Source organism: Humulus lupulus, chromosome 2 (assembly GCF_963169125.1).
Source record: "Humulus lupulus chromosome 2, drHumLupu1.1, whole genome shotgun sequence".
Taxonomy (NCBI): domain Eukaryota; kingdom Viridiplantae; phylum Streptophyta; class Magnoliopsida; order Rosales; family Cannabaceae; genus Humulus; species Humulus lupulus.
In genome coordinates this window covers 74322196-74337975 of record NC_084794.1, presented here as the reverse complement: position 1 = coordinate 74337975, position 15780 = coordinate 74322196, and the positions used below count along the sequence as shown (strand labels likewise).

The 15780-nt window shown below is 35.2% G+C and overlaps 1 non-coding gene across 1 annotated transcript; it reads left to right on the top strand.

Annotated features, from left to right (window-relative positions):
* The first annotated feature begins 11255 nt into the window (after positions 1-11255).
* Positions 11256-11362, top strand: LOC133820553 (small nucleolar RNA R71). Its single transcript, XR_009886959.1, has one exon. It is a non-coding gene; the product is annotated as a small nucleolar RNA R71 (small nucleolar RNA).
* Positions 11363-15780: the final 4418 nt, after the last annotated feature.

Sequence of the window (15780 nt, the reverse complement as noted above, 5' to 3'; positions counted from 1 at the left end):
AAATTTAGTAGGAAAACGATTGTAAATCCTCACAACAAGGAAAATGGGCTTTTACTTTGGTTTTTAAGCTTGATTTACTTCGGTTTTCGCTAAAATTCGCAACCGCAGTAGTTCGAAGCGAAGTAAAAACTAGTTAAAAAACCGAAGTAGAATCCCCACTTTCTACTTCAGTTTTTACATAATAACCGAAGTAGAAAGTGAATGTACGCGTCCATCCTGGGCACTTTCTACTTCGGTTTTGAGGTAAAAACCGAAGTAAAAGGGCCACTTTCCACTTCGATTTTTACCTAAGAACCGAAGTGGAAAGTGACTCTTTTACTTCGGTTTTTACCTAAAAACCGAAGTAGAAAGTGCCCCACCTTTTTTTTAATATATATTTCTGATTATTTTTAAATGGACGATTTCTATTTATATATATATATATATATTGGCCTAATTTTATTTAAATGGTCTAATTAATATATATATATATATTGGCCTAATTCTTTTTCAACGGTCTAATTATATGAATTTACAGTTATATATATTTTTACAATTGAAATTGGTTAAGAATTTTTTTTGAATGAAAATATGATTACTTTCATTAATTAAAAATATCATACATAAGCATATAAAACACAAGTGCTTAAGTAAGATAACTAGCTTTAACATTAATACATTTACAAAAAACTAAACTTACAACGAAACGAACTTATAAACAAAATAGGCTTACTGATATATGTATGTCATCAATTGACCTAACCATTCGTGTTGGATTGGCAAGAGGTCTGCAATCTCACAATATTGCTTCTTCCCATCAAACTGTAAAATTAATAAATATAAATTAATTTTATAGATTATCGATACCAAAATAAGTTATAAAAAATGAACTTACTTTTTCTTTTAAGGTATCTATTGCATTTGATGCCCGAACAAGATCTCTAATGTACTTCAACACATAAAAATCACATTCATGACTTTGTGATTGTCTTGGACATGAAACATTGAATATCTTTGTAGGATTACCGAGTAATTCATTGGAAGAAGTCTTATAATATGCACTATTTAAAAGAAATTTAACAAAAGTTATTAAAATGCAGTAACATGTAATAGTTGTTGCATATTAAGAAATATTTTCAAAAATTTAAAACTTACCTCATTATCATTGAATCAATTTCTTCAGGACGTTTGTGTGCTTTCAGTGGATCCAAGAACACTATTTTTCCTTTTGACATAGCAATCACCAACATCCAATGTTCCCTAAAATAAGAAGCGTGTTAAGTAAAATAATTAAATTTTTAATATATGAATAATCAAATAAGAAAAGTTTACACTATTTCTTACCGTATGTTCCAAGGTATAAATTATAGTTGACCAACTCTATCCATGGTCATCAACCAATTTGCCAAGTCAATGGTTGATCGTTCTACGTCGTTAACATTATTAATGCTAAGACGTTCAATATCAAAAAACTTGTAAAAGACACGTTGATTTGGAAATAGGGACTCCCAAATGCATCTGCAAAATTTTCTTAAGTGCTAAATATTTTTGAAAAATTTCGGCAGAGTTTCCCCTATAAATAGGACTACCCTAACCTGTAAACATTCAATTTACTATGAAAATTTGCAACATATCATAGAGCATTATTCATAACTGATTCTAAATTCATATCATTCCAAAGAATTAGTTGAAGGGATACCTTAATCCGAATATCATTGCTGAGCCTCCATTCATATGCAAAGTAGCAACTTGTTCCACATCCTCTGAAGTTATAAAGATTGACTCGCGATTCATGAATGATGGGTCCACTAGAATTGAGACGACTGTGTTCATTCCCTTAACTCTGCAAAATTCTCTCACCATAAACTGAAGGCTAACATGGATGCGATTCATGATGTGATTGGCAAATGGTTGGCCTTCGGTCAGAGTTTTTTCTGGATTGACGTGAGACCCAGCTGATGACAGATGTGGGCTAGTCAAAGAATTACGGTTCGTCTTATCCTTGGATGGGCTTTTTGACATAGGAGGTTTCATTTTTAGAGGACCCTACACAACATCAAGTGAAAATAATATTAAAATAATGGACCAACAAATATTTTAATAGGTAACAAATTAAAGAATTCGTTTATACCTGATCAATCATAACTAATTCTTTTGGCCAAGGAATGAATACGTCATAAGTATCTCGAACATAGCATATCTCCCCAACAGAACATGGGATTTCAGCATCCTCTTGTAACATTTTGGTGACTCGCACCCTCGCGTATTCGTCTGTCAGTTGAACACCATGAATAGTCAGTGGACCCACCCCATCAATGATAACACCCTCTGCCACCACATTATGAATATTATCTGAACAAAGTAGCACATCCTGCATGTACGGTGTGTCATCCTGCATGTACGGTGTGTGATATTCTTCGTCGTTCTGCTCGTCATCGTTGTCGTGTTCATCCATATCATCTATCCCACCTGCTTGTTTAGCTTTTTCCTCCTCTAAAGCTTTAAGTTCTGTTCTGAGCCTCGCAATTTCTGCATCTTTCTTACTAACAACATCAGCCATTTCTGTTGCTATTTTTGGTTTTCTTCCAAAGACGGACGAAATCTTCGCAAACGACCTACAATAATCAACCAAATTTATTTAAAAAATAAAATATTATAGAATGAAGTTAAATGCAAAAAATAAAAAATAATATCATACCCAAGTGCTCTAACACGCCCTGGGTGCTCAGGTGTCCCTAAAGCTTGCGTTAATATGTCATTCTGACTCTTTGCAATGATTTCTCCACTGCTAACTTTTTCTTTCAGCTCATTCTGTGGAACAAACCAGTGGTCACTTATATTAGTGACTTATAAGAACTTTATCATTCCTACATTACTTTAAAATACTTGCTTGAAACCACTTACAATTCGTGCTTCAATTTGTTTGTCCAAATTTGTGACAAGAACCTTCTTCTTTTCTCATGCTCTTATCCAAACTTGGTACCATTCTACATCTGCCACACCTAGTTCATTTTTCTACAACATACAACAATTAATTAAAGTTGGTGAGTGCAATATTCTTCATAACAGGTTGACAGTTGTAAAATAGTGATGTGAATTACTTACCAAGTCCTCTTTAACATTGGAAAGCCCTCTACGAGATGTACGATGCCTCGAAGTTTATTTGAGAGCTCTTTCACGTTGTGCTTCCTGCAAAGCCTACATAAAATAAGTAACAATAAGTTTTTAAGCAATTATTAGTATTTCAAAACTAATAAACTATATACATAATAGTACCATAAACTCAGGAGATAAATGGTGGCTGACAAATGTCCTCCAATCTTCTAGGTTAAGTTCTGGATATTTCTTAGGAATGATTTGGAGTTCATCTATCAGACCGTCTTTTGCCAAAGGATAGATGTAGTCACTAGTGATGTTGGTATTAAAATCTCTCATCATTCTTCCCGCACATTTAATTAATTCTGGTTTCCAATTTTCTGGAATGTTAAAGGCACCCTGAAATAGAAAGAAAATGATTAATGAAAGGAAAAGTAATTCATGAAAATGATCAATATATTAAAGTAATTAAAATATTTTCTTACATATATATCCTCCCATATTCTATTCTTCAATTCTTGTGGGACTTGTCTCCAATCCTTATAATAGAGAGAGATATCGTTCTCCTAGTTTTAACTCCAAGGTACGATTGCGTCTCACTATATGCTTTCCCTATAGGTTGACCTTTATCATTAAACTTAATATTTCTCTTTATTCCCTTAGCTTTTTTATTATTGATATTGTTCTTCTTTGTTGGGCCTCGCCTATTTGGTGTGTTCTCCCCTTCAGAAATTGTCATTTGCACATGATATCGCCCAATAAACTCCTAAGCGGTCGCAGTAGTAATCGGGCTATGTCGTATCCACAGAGAAGTAAAATATAAAATTAAAAGAAAGATTAGTAAATTAAAAATAATAAACTTTGGAAAGATGTAAATTTGAAAAAGAATATAAACATTAAATGAATAAGATCGAGGAATTAGAATAAAAAAGAAAGTATGGAAGGCATAAGTTTCATTCATACAAACATATATATATATATATATATTTTAATAAAATTGATTCATTCTACTCAACTATAATTCTACACCATTAATTATAGTTGGAAAATATATATAATAAAGCCCACCTTAAAATATTTTCTTTTATTAAATTATACTAACTTTTAATTTTAAAAACCTATCATATTATATACCTTAGAACGACAAAATACGAATGGAAGAATGCAATAAAAATCATATAATATAACAAATATCCTAAATTAAATTAAAAACCTAAATTACATAAGAAGAGCATGACTAGACTTATGTAAAAGATAATAATAAATTTAGAATAAAAATTAGAAGAAAATAAGTTTAATTGTAACAAATATATAGAAATGAAGAACAAAATAAAGAATCAATATATTAAAAATATAATGTTAAACATGAACTCCACTCTAGCCTTTCCACAAGAGAATTTAGCCTAAAATAGACATTGTTTTCACTCACAAAAATGTAAAAGAAAAATAGGAAAAATAAGTATTTTTCTCTCCAATACTCTCTACTCTTCCCTTCCACAATCTGATGATTTTTTCCCTACATTTGGTCCTCTATTTATAGTGAAAATAGGACCCAAAATGTGAAAAATCGTGTACAATATAGTGGGAAAAATGGCTAAAAAATAGGTGCAAAGTGGGGAAAATGATGTTCAGCCGTGGGAGACAAAAGCTGATGATCTGGGGAACATGGGGCGACATGGCAGGCTTCGGTTGGCTCGTCAGGCGCGTGTGTCAGGCGCGTCATTCGTGGTCAGGCACGTGGGGAACATGGCAGGCGACATGGGACAGGTGGCGTGCTCTGGCTGGATGCGGGTGGCTGGCGCGTCAGACGACGTCAGGCTGTCAGGTGGCAGGTTGTCAGGATCGGCTCGGATGGCTGCGTGCGACTCGGCTGGGCGAATGGCAAGCTGCCACGTGGCAGCGTGGGGGGAGGGGGGGGGAGGAGCTGAAACTTGGGTTTGGGCTCCATTTTGGGCCATTTCATCTTCAAAAATGTCATTTCCTTCATGATTTCTTCAATTTTAATTCTTTCTTTCTCCTTTCTTTTTCTTTGCTTCAAAAATATATTTTATTTCCTGAAATTAAACACAAATTAAATTAAAATTAATATTTTCAAATATAAAATATATGACAATAAATCCATGAAAATATTAATCAAAACATAATTAATTTTACACTTTAAGATTAATAAAATGATATTTTTGAGCACTAATCACAACCCCCAACCAGCTTATTGCTAGTCTCTAGCAATTCAAGCGAAATGATAAATGTCAACATGATATATTTCCGGTCAAAAATTATAAAAATAACTTAAGTATTAACACAAAAATGTTAGTAATAAGTCAACAAGAGTTATCCAATTTACTTCAAATAAATCTAGAGTTGTGAGTGTGTGCACAAACTTGAACCTTCTTACCGCAAACCATAACACATAAAGCTTTTGAAATTATGCCAAGTAAAAGTCTCAAATCCATTAACCTCTCATGTAATTGAAAATATTTAAAGTTTAAGGGTTTCACTCATGGAGTTGGAAAAGAAGTAAGCACTCATCAAATGGGTATATATTTTGGACAAACTCATAAATAATTATTGAAACGATGATAGGAAATAAACTATTTGGACAACCACCATAAAGAGTACCACAAAACTAGTTTTTCGAGATTTTAAGTTAAATAGACAATCTTTACATTTATTCTAAGAGCCATAAAATAAAACATGAAATTAATAAACACACATTTTTTTTTCTTTGACACAAGAGACAGCATAATTGAAAATGATAGAAAGATTGCTCATGCCTTTCTCTTTTTTTTTTTTTTTTTTCATGAACATAATAAAAGGCTCTCTAATAAGATTTGTCTATAGAAAATATTATCCATAAAACATCATTCATTCATACCACAATACCTTGTCCAAATAATTATAACCATTTCTAAGAATCAATAAAAATTTAAAAGTTGCTTTCTCAAGTCTCACTTCTCACACAAAAGAATGAATTACTTAAACATGGAAAATTTCTAAGCAAATATGTGCTAACAACCATCTTACCACAACATTTGGCATGTGCATTAGGTAACTCTAGAGAAACTCTTAGTAATACAGATAACAAAAATTGACTCAAAAGTAACATTTTGCAAAAATAAATAAGTAATTTTTAAAAACAAATTGACCATGAAAATATTAATATGAAAAAAATCAACATGAACATGCATGAATATGCTCACCACCCCCAACCAAAATTTGACAGTGTCCTCAATGTCTCAAAAGATAATAAATGTAAAAGAGTAGGGAAAGAGAACACCTGGATAGCGAGCGTCGAGTGGTAGAGCGAATATTGATTCTCTAAAACATGAAAAACTGAAAACATAAAATTATAACAAATAAAATAAAATGACAAAAGGGAAATAAACAGAAAACAAACCTATGTACAAACAATTTGGAACACTACTCAGACTTGGTAAACCGGTTCCACGAGAGTGACTTCTTCAGGCTGGGTCACCCTCTCTATGTAGTGTTTCAGTTACTAGCCATTTACTTTGAATTCTCTCCCATCAGTTGGGTCTATGACCTCAACAGCACCGTTGGGAAAGACAGATTTCACAACATATGGGCCAGTCCACCTTGATCTCAGCTTGCCAGGGTGGATATGCAGACGAGAGTCATAAAGATGCACTCGTTGGTTTGGCTCAAATTCTTTTCTTAAGATCTGCTTGTCATGAACCACTTTCATTTTAGCCTTGTAGATCCTAGAGTTGTCATAAGCATCGTTTCTTAATTCTTCAATTTCTAACAACTGAAGCTTACGATTGAGTCCTACCGCCTTGAGATCAAAATTTAGGCTTTTAACTGCCCAATAAGCTTTGTGTTCCAGCTCAACAGGAAGGTGGCAGGCTTTACCATAGACTAGCCTATAAGGAGACATACCAAGTTGAGTTTTGTAAGCAGTACGGTATGCCCAGAAAGCATCGAGAAGTCGTGAGGACCAATCTTTGCGGTCAGGATTAACCGTCTTTTCTAAAATTTGCTTAATTTCTCGATTGGCTAACTCAGTTTGGCCATTTGTCTGTAAGTGATAAGGTAATGCAACTTTATGAATGACACCATATTTTTGCATTAAGGTCTCAAAAGAATAGTTGCAAAAATGGGTGCCTTGATCACTTATGATAGCGCAAGGTGTGCCAAACCTAGATAACACATTTTCCTTTAAGAATTTCACAACAGTTGTGTTATCATTATTTCGACAAGGCACAGCTTCCACCCATTTTGAGACATAGTCTATGGAGAGGTGAATGTAAAGGTAGCCAGAAGAAGGTGGAAATGGTCCCATAAAGTATATCCCCCAACAATCGAATATTTCTATTACGAGAATTGGGTTTAATGGCATCATATGTCGTCGGGACAGGGCACCTAATTTCTGACACCTTTCACATGATCAGCAGAAATTGTTAGTGTCTTTGAACAAAGTGAGCCAATAAAGACCACACTGTAAGATTTTTGCAGCAGTCTTTTTCATAGAAAAATGACCACCACAAGCTTCATTATGACAAAAGTTCAGAACACTAAAAATTTCATCATTTGGAATGCAACGTCTCATAATTTGGTTGGGGCAATACTTGAAAAGATATGAGTCGTCCCAATAAAAGTTACGAACCTCGACCAAAAATTTACGTTTATCTTGTACACTCCATGCAGTTGGAAGTTCGCCAGTCACTAAGTAATTGACGATATGAGCGTACCATGGAAACTTAGTGACCGCGAAGAGATGTTCATTAGGGAAGTCATCTCGAATGGTTGGACCATCAGCGGAATCAGAAAATTCAAGATGAGATAAGTGGTTCGCTACCACGTTTTCAACTCATTTCTTGTCTTTTATGGTCAGATCAAATTCCTGTAACAGAAGGATCCACCTAATTAAACGCGCCTTAGCATCCTTTTTGGAAAGGAGGTATTTTAAGGCAGAATGGTCCGTAAAGTTTGTGATAGGTGAACCAATCAGGTAGGAATGAAATTTGTCAAGTGCGAATACTACAACAAGTAACTCTTTTTCAGTGGTAGAATAGTTCATTTGAGCACTGTTTAGAGTTCTACTTGCGTAGTAGACAACGAAGGGCTTCCCTTCCCTTCTTTGACCTAAGACGACCCATATAGCATAATTGCTAGCATCACACATGATTTCGAACGGTAAGTTCCAATCTGGTGGCTGAATGATAGGGGCAGAAATGAGTTTTGCAACGAGCGTTCGAAAAGATTCCTCACACTCAGGTGTCCAACTGAACACAACATCTTTTGCTAGGAGGTTTGACAAAGGGCGAGCAATTGTCAAAAAATTTTGTATGAACCTCCTATAGAATCCTGCATGCCCAAGAAAAGATCGAATGTCTTTAACAGTCTTGGGGGTGGGCAGCTTTGATATGAGTTCAATCTTGGATTGATCAACCTCAATTCCTCGTTCCGACACTACATGCCCCAAGACTATGCCATATGGTACCATGAAATGACACTTTTCCCAGTTGAGTACCAAGCCCTTTTCTTTGCAACGTTTAAGCACAAACTCTAAATTGAGAAGGCTTGATTCAAAGGAATCTCCAAAGACTGTCAAATCATCCATGAATACTTCCATACATTTCTTGATCATATCACTAAATATGTTCATCATGCATTGCTGGAAAGTGGCTGGAGCATTGAACAGGCCAAATGGCATGCGCCGAAAGGCAAAAGTACCAAAAGGACAAGTGAATGTGGTCTTATCCTGATCTTCTAAGGCAATCTCGATTTGGTAATACCCTGAATAACCATCAAGAAAACTATAGAAAGGATGACCTGCCACACGTTCCAATATTTGATCGATGAATGGAAATGGAAAATGGTCTTTGCGGGTGGCTGCATTTAACTTTCTATAATCAATGCACATGCGCCACCCAGTTGTGACCTTGGTAGGAACAAGTTCCCCTTTTTCATTTTGTACCACTGTTACCCCAGATTTCTTGGGAACAACCTGAGTTGGGCTGACCCATTTACTGTCAGCAACAGGATAGATTATGCCAGAATCCAGAAGTTTCAAGACTTCAGTCTTTACTACTTCCTTCATCGTTGGGTTCAATCTTCTTTGAGGGTCACGACGCGGTATAGCCCTATCTTCCAATTGAATGTGATGGGAGAAAATTAAAGTACTAATACCTTTGATGTTAGCTATCGTCCATCCTAATACATCTCTTTGTTCTTGCAACACATTGATGAGTTGGCGCTCTTGTGTGGCATTGATCTTGGAGGATATTATGACAGGAAAAGTGTTGTCAGTTCCCATGAAAACATGCTTAAGACCGTCAGGAAGTTGGGCCAACTTTGGTTTAGGAGCTTGTTCAATGGATGGTTTTGGTGTTTCTCGATCTTGAGGGAGTTCCTCAAAGATTGGATTCCAAAACATGGTTCTTCTAGCCTGTGAGTGTTTGATGATTTCAGGGTTGATTACAGACTCATCGGGTTCAGAACTTTCTGAAATTTTGAAGAGGTGATTAAAATGATTAGATGTGTATTTTGATTCGACCTCTTCCGAAATAATTGTATCGATCAGATAGGATTGGAAACACTCATCGTTGTCAGGTGGTTGTTTGCCGATGTGGAAAACATTCACTTCTAGAGTCATGTTCCCGAAAGAGATTTTCATGAGACCATTCCTACAGTTAATGAGTACATTTGCTGTTGCGAGGAAAGGTCTACCGAGAATTATGGGAATTTTGGACTCTATACTCACTTCAGATTGAGTGTCCAAGATGAGAAAATCAACAGGGTAATAGAATTTTTCAATTTGAATCAGAACGTCTTCAACTATTCCCTGAGGTTTCTTAACTGATCGATCAGCCAATTGTAGCACCACAGATGTGGGCTTGAGTTCTCCTAGACCTAATTGCAAGTACATTGAATATGGCATGAGATTTACCCTTGCTCCTAAGTCTAGAAGTGCTTGACCAAATTCCTGCTCCCCTATTTGGCATGAGATGGTGGGACAACCAGGATCTTTGTATTTAGGCATTGTTTTGCAATCAATTACCGCTCTAGCTTGTTCTGCCAAGAATGCAGTTTTCTTGACATGATGCTTTCTTTTAACGGTGCACAAATCCTTGATTACCTTGGCATAAGCCGGCACTTGTTTGATCACATGCAACAATGGCAAGTTGATCTTCACTTGTGTTAAAAGGTCTAGGATTTCACCATGATTTTCCAGTACCTTTCCAGTGGATTTCAAAGCTTGAGGAAAGGGTACCTTTACTGGAATGCTGATTGGCACATCATCATCTGGAGCGGGCATTGACGTACTCGTTGTCTTAGTTAACGGTGAAACCGTACTTTGACCACTTCGAGTAGAGATGGCATTAACCTCTTTGAAATTTGTATCTCCAGAGGAGGAGGTTTGTGCCATGTGTTGCCCTTTTTGATGGATTAGAGGTTGAGCTGGAAGTCTCCCATGATCTTGAATCGCCAAAGTAGTGTTTAACTTTGTCATTTGGATTTTCATGTCCTTCATTTCCTCTACCATTTGTGTGAAACAAGATTTGAGTTCTTGAGTTGAGGCTATGTGAGTTTACGCAAGCATTTGCAAAGTATTCTCAAGAAAGTTACTTGACTGCATGTTATTTTGAGGAGCAATGTATGATTTTGGTGGTTGTTGCTGCTCAAGCCTCCATTGGTTTCCAGATGCTTGGTTCGAATCCTTCCAGCTGAAATTTGGATGGTTGCGCCAACCAGGATTGTAAGTGTTTGAGAAAGGGTTATAAGGCTTCTTGTAATCCCCTAAAGCATTGCATTGTTCCTCATTTCCTCCTCTTAACTCACTAAGAGTTGGGCACTCTAGCGGTTGATGTTCCGTCCCTCCACATATGAAGCATGGATCTCATGTCTCTACCTTTGCAGCCATGTGGATTCCTCTACCTTCTTGAGATTTGAAAGCCTCGAATTGTTGTCTCAATGATTCAATTTGGCTTTTGATGTTGTCATCTTCCCTTAATTGGTAGATTCCAGTTGATCGTGGCTTGTCCATAGGACTCGGTCCATTCCATGTGTAGGACTTTTCAGCAAGATCGTCGAGGTACTCGAAAGCTTCATCGGGATCTTTTTGAAGGAATTCGCCATTGCACATCATTTGTACGAATTGTCTTTGTCCGGTTGTGAGACCGTCATAGAAATAACTGATTAGACGCCAGCTTTCGTATCCATGATGTGGTCATTGATTTATCAAATCTCTAAACCTCTCCCAGACCTGATGGAAAGTTTCATGGTCTTTCTGGATGAAGGTAGAGATTTTCCTCTTAAGGCTGCTAGTCTTATGGGGTGGGAAATATTTGGCAAAGAATGCTTTTGTCATTTCGTCCCATGTTCCGATAGATCTGGGCCTTAAGGAATACAACCAGCTTTTTGCTTTGTCTTTGAGTGAGAAAGGAAAGAATTTCAATCTCACAATGTTGGTGACATCAGCTCGGTTGTTGAATGTAGCCACCACCTCTTCGAATTCCTTTATATGCACGTACAGACTCTCATTTTCCAACCCATGGAAGGTTGGTAAGAGGTTAATCATGCCGGGTTTGAAATTGAAATTTGGCATATTGTTAGGATACATTATGCATGAAGGTGTGGTTGTGCATGTAGGATGTAAATAATCCTGTAGCGTTCTTGGTTGAACTTCATCTTGATGAACCATCGTGGGTGGTTCAGGAAGTCTCAGTGAATCGGGAGTGTTTGAACGAATGGATGAAAACGACGAACTAGGAGAGTTTTTTAAAGTTTCTACTTGTTGTCTCACAAATCTCCCTAGTGCGTCTCTGTTTCGTGGCATAAATATATATATTTTTTATTATTTTGTAAGTATTATAAGCGCAAGTGTGTAATAATATAATAAGTATACACAAAAATGTTCCCAGGCCAATTGGAAAGGCTGCCAAGGTACCACTTTAGGCCCAAGAGCTTTTCTAGAACTCCCCGAGGTTCTTAGAAAAGATTGGAGGGCAACGCTAACACAGACCTTATTTAAGAACCAATTTTTCTAAGACGGAACAAGTTTGGTTTTTACTAATTTCCAAAATTACACAAATGTTCTCAATACTTTGTTTGATTTTTTATTTTTATTATTTTTTTAATTTTATGATTTAAAATTTTATGCTCTTTTTTTTCGGAAAAAAACCTAAATCTAAAAAAATAAAATTCTAAACCTAAAAATAAAAAAATAAAAAATTACTAAGGAAAAATAAAATAAAAGAGAAATTGAAAATTATACTACTTTTTTTTAAATAAAGAAAAAAAATAATTTACTGTGCAAACCTTTAATTGTAGAATTACCTCCCCGGCAACGGCGCCAAAAATTAATATCGCCCTATAAACTCCTAAGCGGTCGCAGTAGTAATCGGGCTATGTCGTATCCACAGAGAGGTAAAATACAAAATTAAAAGAAAGATTGGTAAATTAAAAATAATAAACTTTGGAAATATGTAAATTTGAAAAAGAATATAAACATTAAATGAATAAAATCGAGGAATTAGAATAAAAAAGAAAGTATGGAAGGCATAAGTTTCATTCATGCAAACATATATACATTTTAATAAAATTGATTCATTCTACTCAACTATAATTCTACACCATTAATTATAGTTGGAAAATATATATAATAAAGCCCACCTTAAAATATGTTCTTTAATTAAATTATACTAACTTCTAATTTTAAAAACCTATCATATTATATACCTTAGAGCGACAAAATACCAATGGCAGAATGCAGTACAAAGCATATAATATAACAAATATCCTAAATTAAATTAAAAACCTAAATTACATAAGAAGAACATGACTAGACTTATGTAAAAGATAATAATAAATTTAGAATAAAAATTAGAAGAAAATAAATTTAATTGTAACAAATATATAGAAATGAAGAACAAAATAAAGAATCAATATATTAAAAATATAATGTTAAACATGAACTCCACTCTAGCCTTTCCACAAGAGAATTTAGCCTAAAATAGGCATTGTTTTCACTCACAAAAATGTAAAAGAAAAATAGGAAAAATAAGTGTTTTTCTCTCCAATACTCTCTACTCTTCCCTTCCACAATCTAATGATTTTTCCCTACATTTTGTCCTCTATTTATAGTGAAAATAGGACTCAAAATGTGAAAAATCGTGTACAATATAGTGGGAAAAATGGCTGAAAAATAGGTGCAAAGTGAGGAAAATGGTGTTCAGCCGTGGGAGACAAAAGCTAACGACGTGGGGAACATGGGGCGACGTGGCAGGCTTCGGTTGGCTCGTCAGGCGCGTCATTCGTGGTCGGGCACGTGGGGAACATGTCAGGCGATAGGGGATAGGTGGCGTGCTCTGGTTGGATGCGAGTGGCTGGCGCGTCAGACGGCGTCAGGCTGTCAGGTGGCAGGTTGTTAGGATCTGCTCGGCTGGCTGCGTGCGGCTCGGCTTCGACGCGGCTCGGCTCGGCTGGGCGAATGGCAAGCTGCCACGTGGCAGCGTGGGGGGGGGGGGGGGGGGAGGAGCTGAAACTTGGGTTTGGGCTCCATTTTGGGCCATTTCATCTTCAAAAATGTCATTTCCTTCATGATTTCTTCAATTTTAATTCTTTCTTTCTCCTTTCTTTTTCTTTGCTTCAAAAAAATATTTTATTTCCTGAAAATTAAACACAAATTAAATTAAAATTAATATTTTCCAATATAAAATATATGACAATAAATCCATGAAATATTAATTAAAACTTAATTAATTTTACACTTTAAGATTAATAAAATGATATTTTTGAGCACTAATCAGCACATAAACAAGAATTAACGTTACAGTGATGACATAAATAAATACATATTTAACATAAAAATGAATACATTACTCACTGGAGACATTTTCTTTTCCTTTTTCTTTTCTTGGTTGATCCACAATCTACCCATAGTTCGTCTCTAATATCATTTCTAATGTATTCCCAATCATCATCATCATCTTCATTGAAATCATGGATTTGCTCAACTTGCTCATGTATTGGTTGTCCAACAATAAAATTGTCATGAAACAAATCATCATTTTCTTCGTCAATTTCATCTTCTATAAACTGCATTTCCGGGGTTCGTAAAACAACTGACCATTTATCATCAGCATGATCAGTTATGGAAAACACTTGTTTTGCTTGGGTAGCCATGATGAAAGGATCATTCTTGTGACCTTTCTTACTTAAATCAACCAAAGTGAATCCAAGTTTATCAATTCTAACCCCAACATTGTTGTCCACCCAAGAACACTTGAGCAGAGGAATTTGAAATAAGGAATAATCAAGCTCCCATATTTCTTCAACAACCCCATAATATGTCATAGTACCAGCTACTGGATTATTGTCTTTTGCACTAGCAAAATGCATTGCATCTGCAACAATACTTACTCCACTATTTTGAACCATTCGAGCATCATCTCTTGACTTTGTGTGAAATCGTTTTCCTCCAACAATGTAAGCATGGTGCTTTATTACATGAACACTTGCTCCAAATGATATGCGTTTTAACTCTGTCGACACTCCATTGTTTTCTTCTCCCAACCTTGCTAGAATAGTATTTTTCAACCATCGACTAAATGTTTTATTATGCTCATCTATAATCCATTTCTGTTTATTTTTAACCTTGTTGGGCAAGCGTCCATCTCTGCATACTCCTTACGATATAAAATACAATCATTCAGACATGCATGAATCTTCTCATACTTTAACCCTATCAAACTTAATGTTTTCTTTACTTCATATGTAGACTCCGGAAAACAATTTTCTAGCGGCAAAATCTCCTTGAAAGCAGCTAAAAATTGACTGAAACACTTATCTCTAACTCCATTTTCTACTTTTATGTTATAAAATTTAACCATTGTGGGCAATCTTAGTTTATTGCAACCACTGAACAATTGCCTGTCTGCATCTCTAACCATACTATCAAATTTTTCTGGATTATGAAAAAACTCTTCTTGTGCTTCATCAAGCAATTCTATAGGATGATCATCAAAATCATTACTCTCAAAATCATCTACACCTCGCCTACCTAATGGATATGGGTCATCATTTAATTATTCTCCATGCCAATACCATTTACTATAACTCATATCAAATCCCCAACAAAATACATGATCATTTATCATGGTAATATTCCCCTTTACTCCATTACCACAAACGATACAAGGACAACGAATTTTTTGTGGATCACTACAATTCTTTAGGCAAAACTCTAAAAATTTGTTGAATCCATCTTAAAATTGTGATGTTTCTCTCCTCTCAAGCATCCATGATTTATCCATACTAATAACAATATTAAATTCCTAATAAGTTAGAAAAAAACTTATATTAGGTTCTAGTCTTATAATTTTTTTTAAAAATTCGACAGAGTATCCTCTGTTTCTATAGCATACCGTAATTTCATAATTACCTATAAAACCAATACAAACAAACACAATAATCAAGCATAGATAAATCCATCATTATTAGGTTCTAGTCTTATAAATTTTTTTAAAAATTCGGCAGAGTATCCTCTGTTTCTATAACATACTGTAATTTCATAATTACCTATAAAACCAATTAAAACAAACACAATAATCAAGCATTGATGAATCCATCATTATTAGGTTCTAGTCTTATAAATTTTTTAAAAAATTCGACAGAGTATCCTCTGTTTCTATAGCATACCACAATTTCAAAATTTCATATAACAACAACACAAACAAA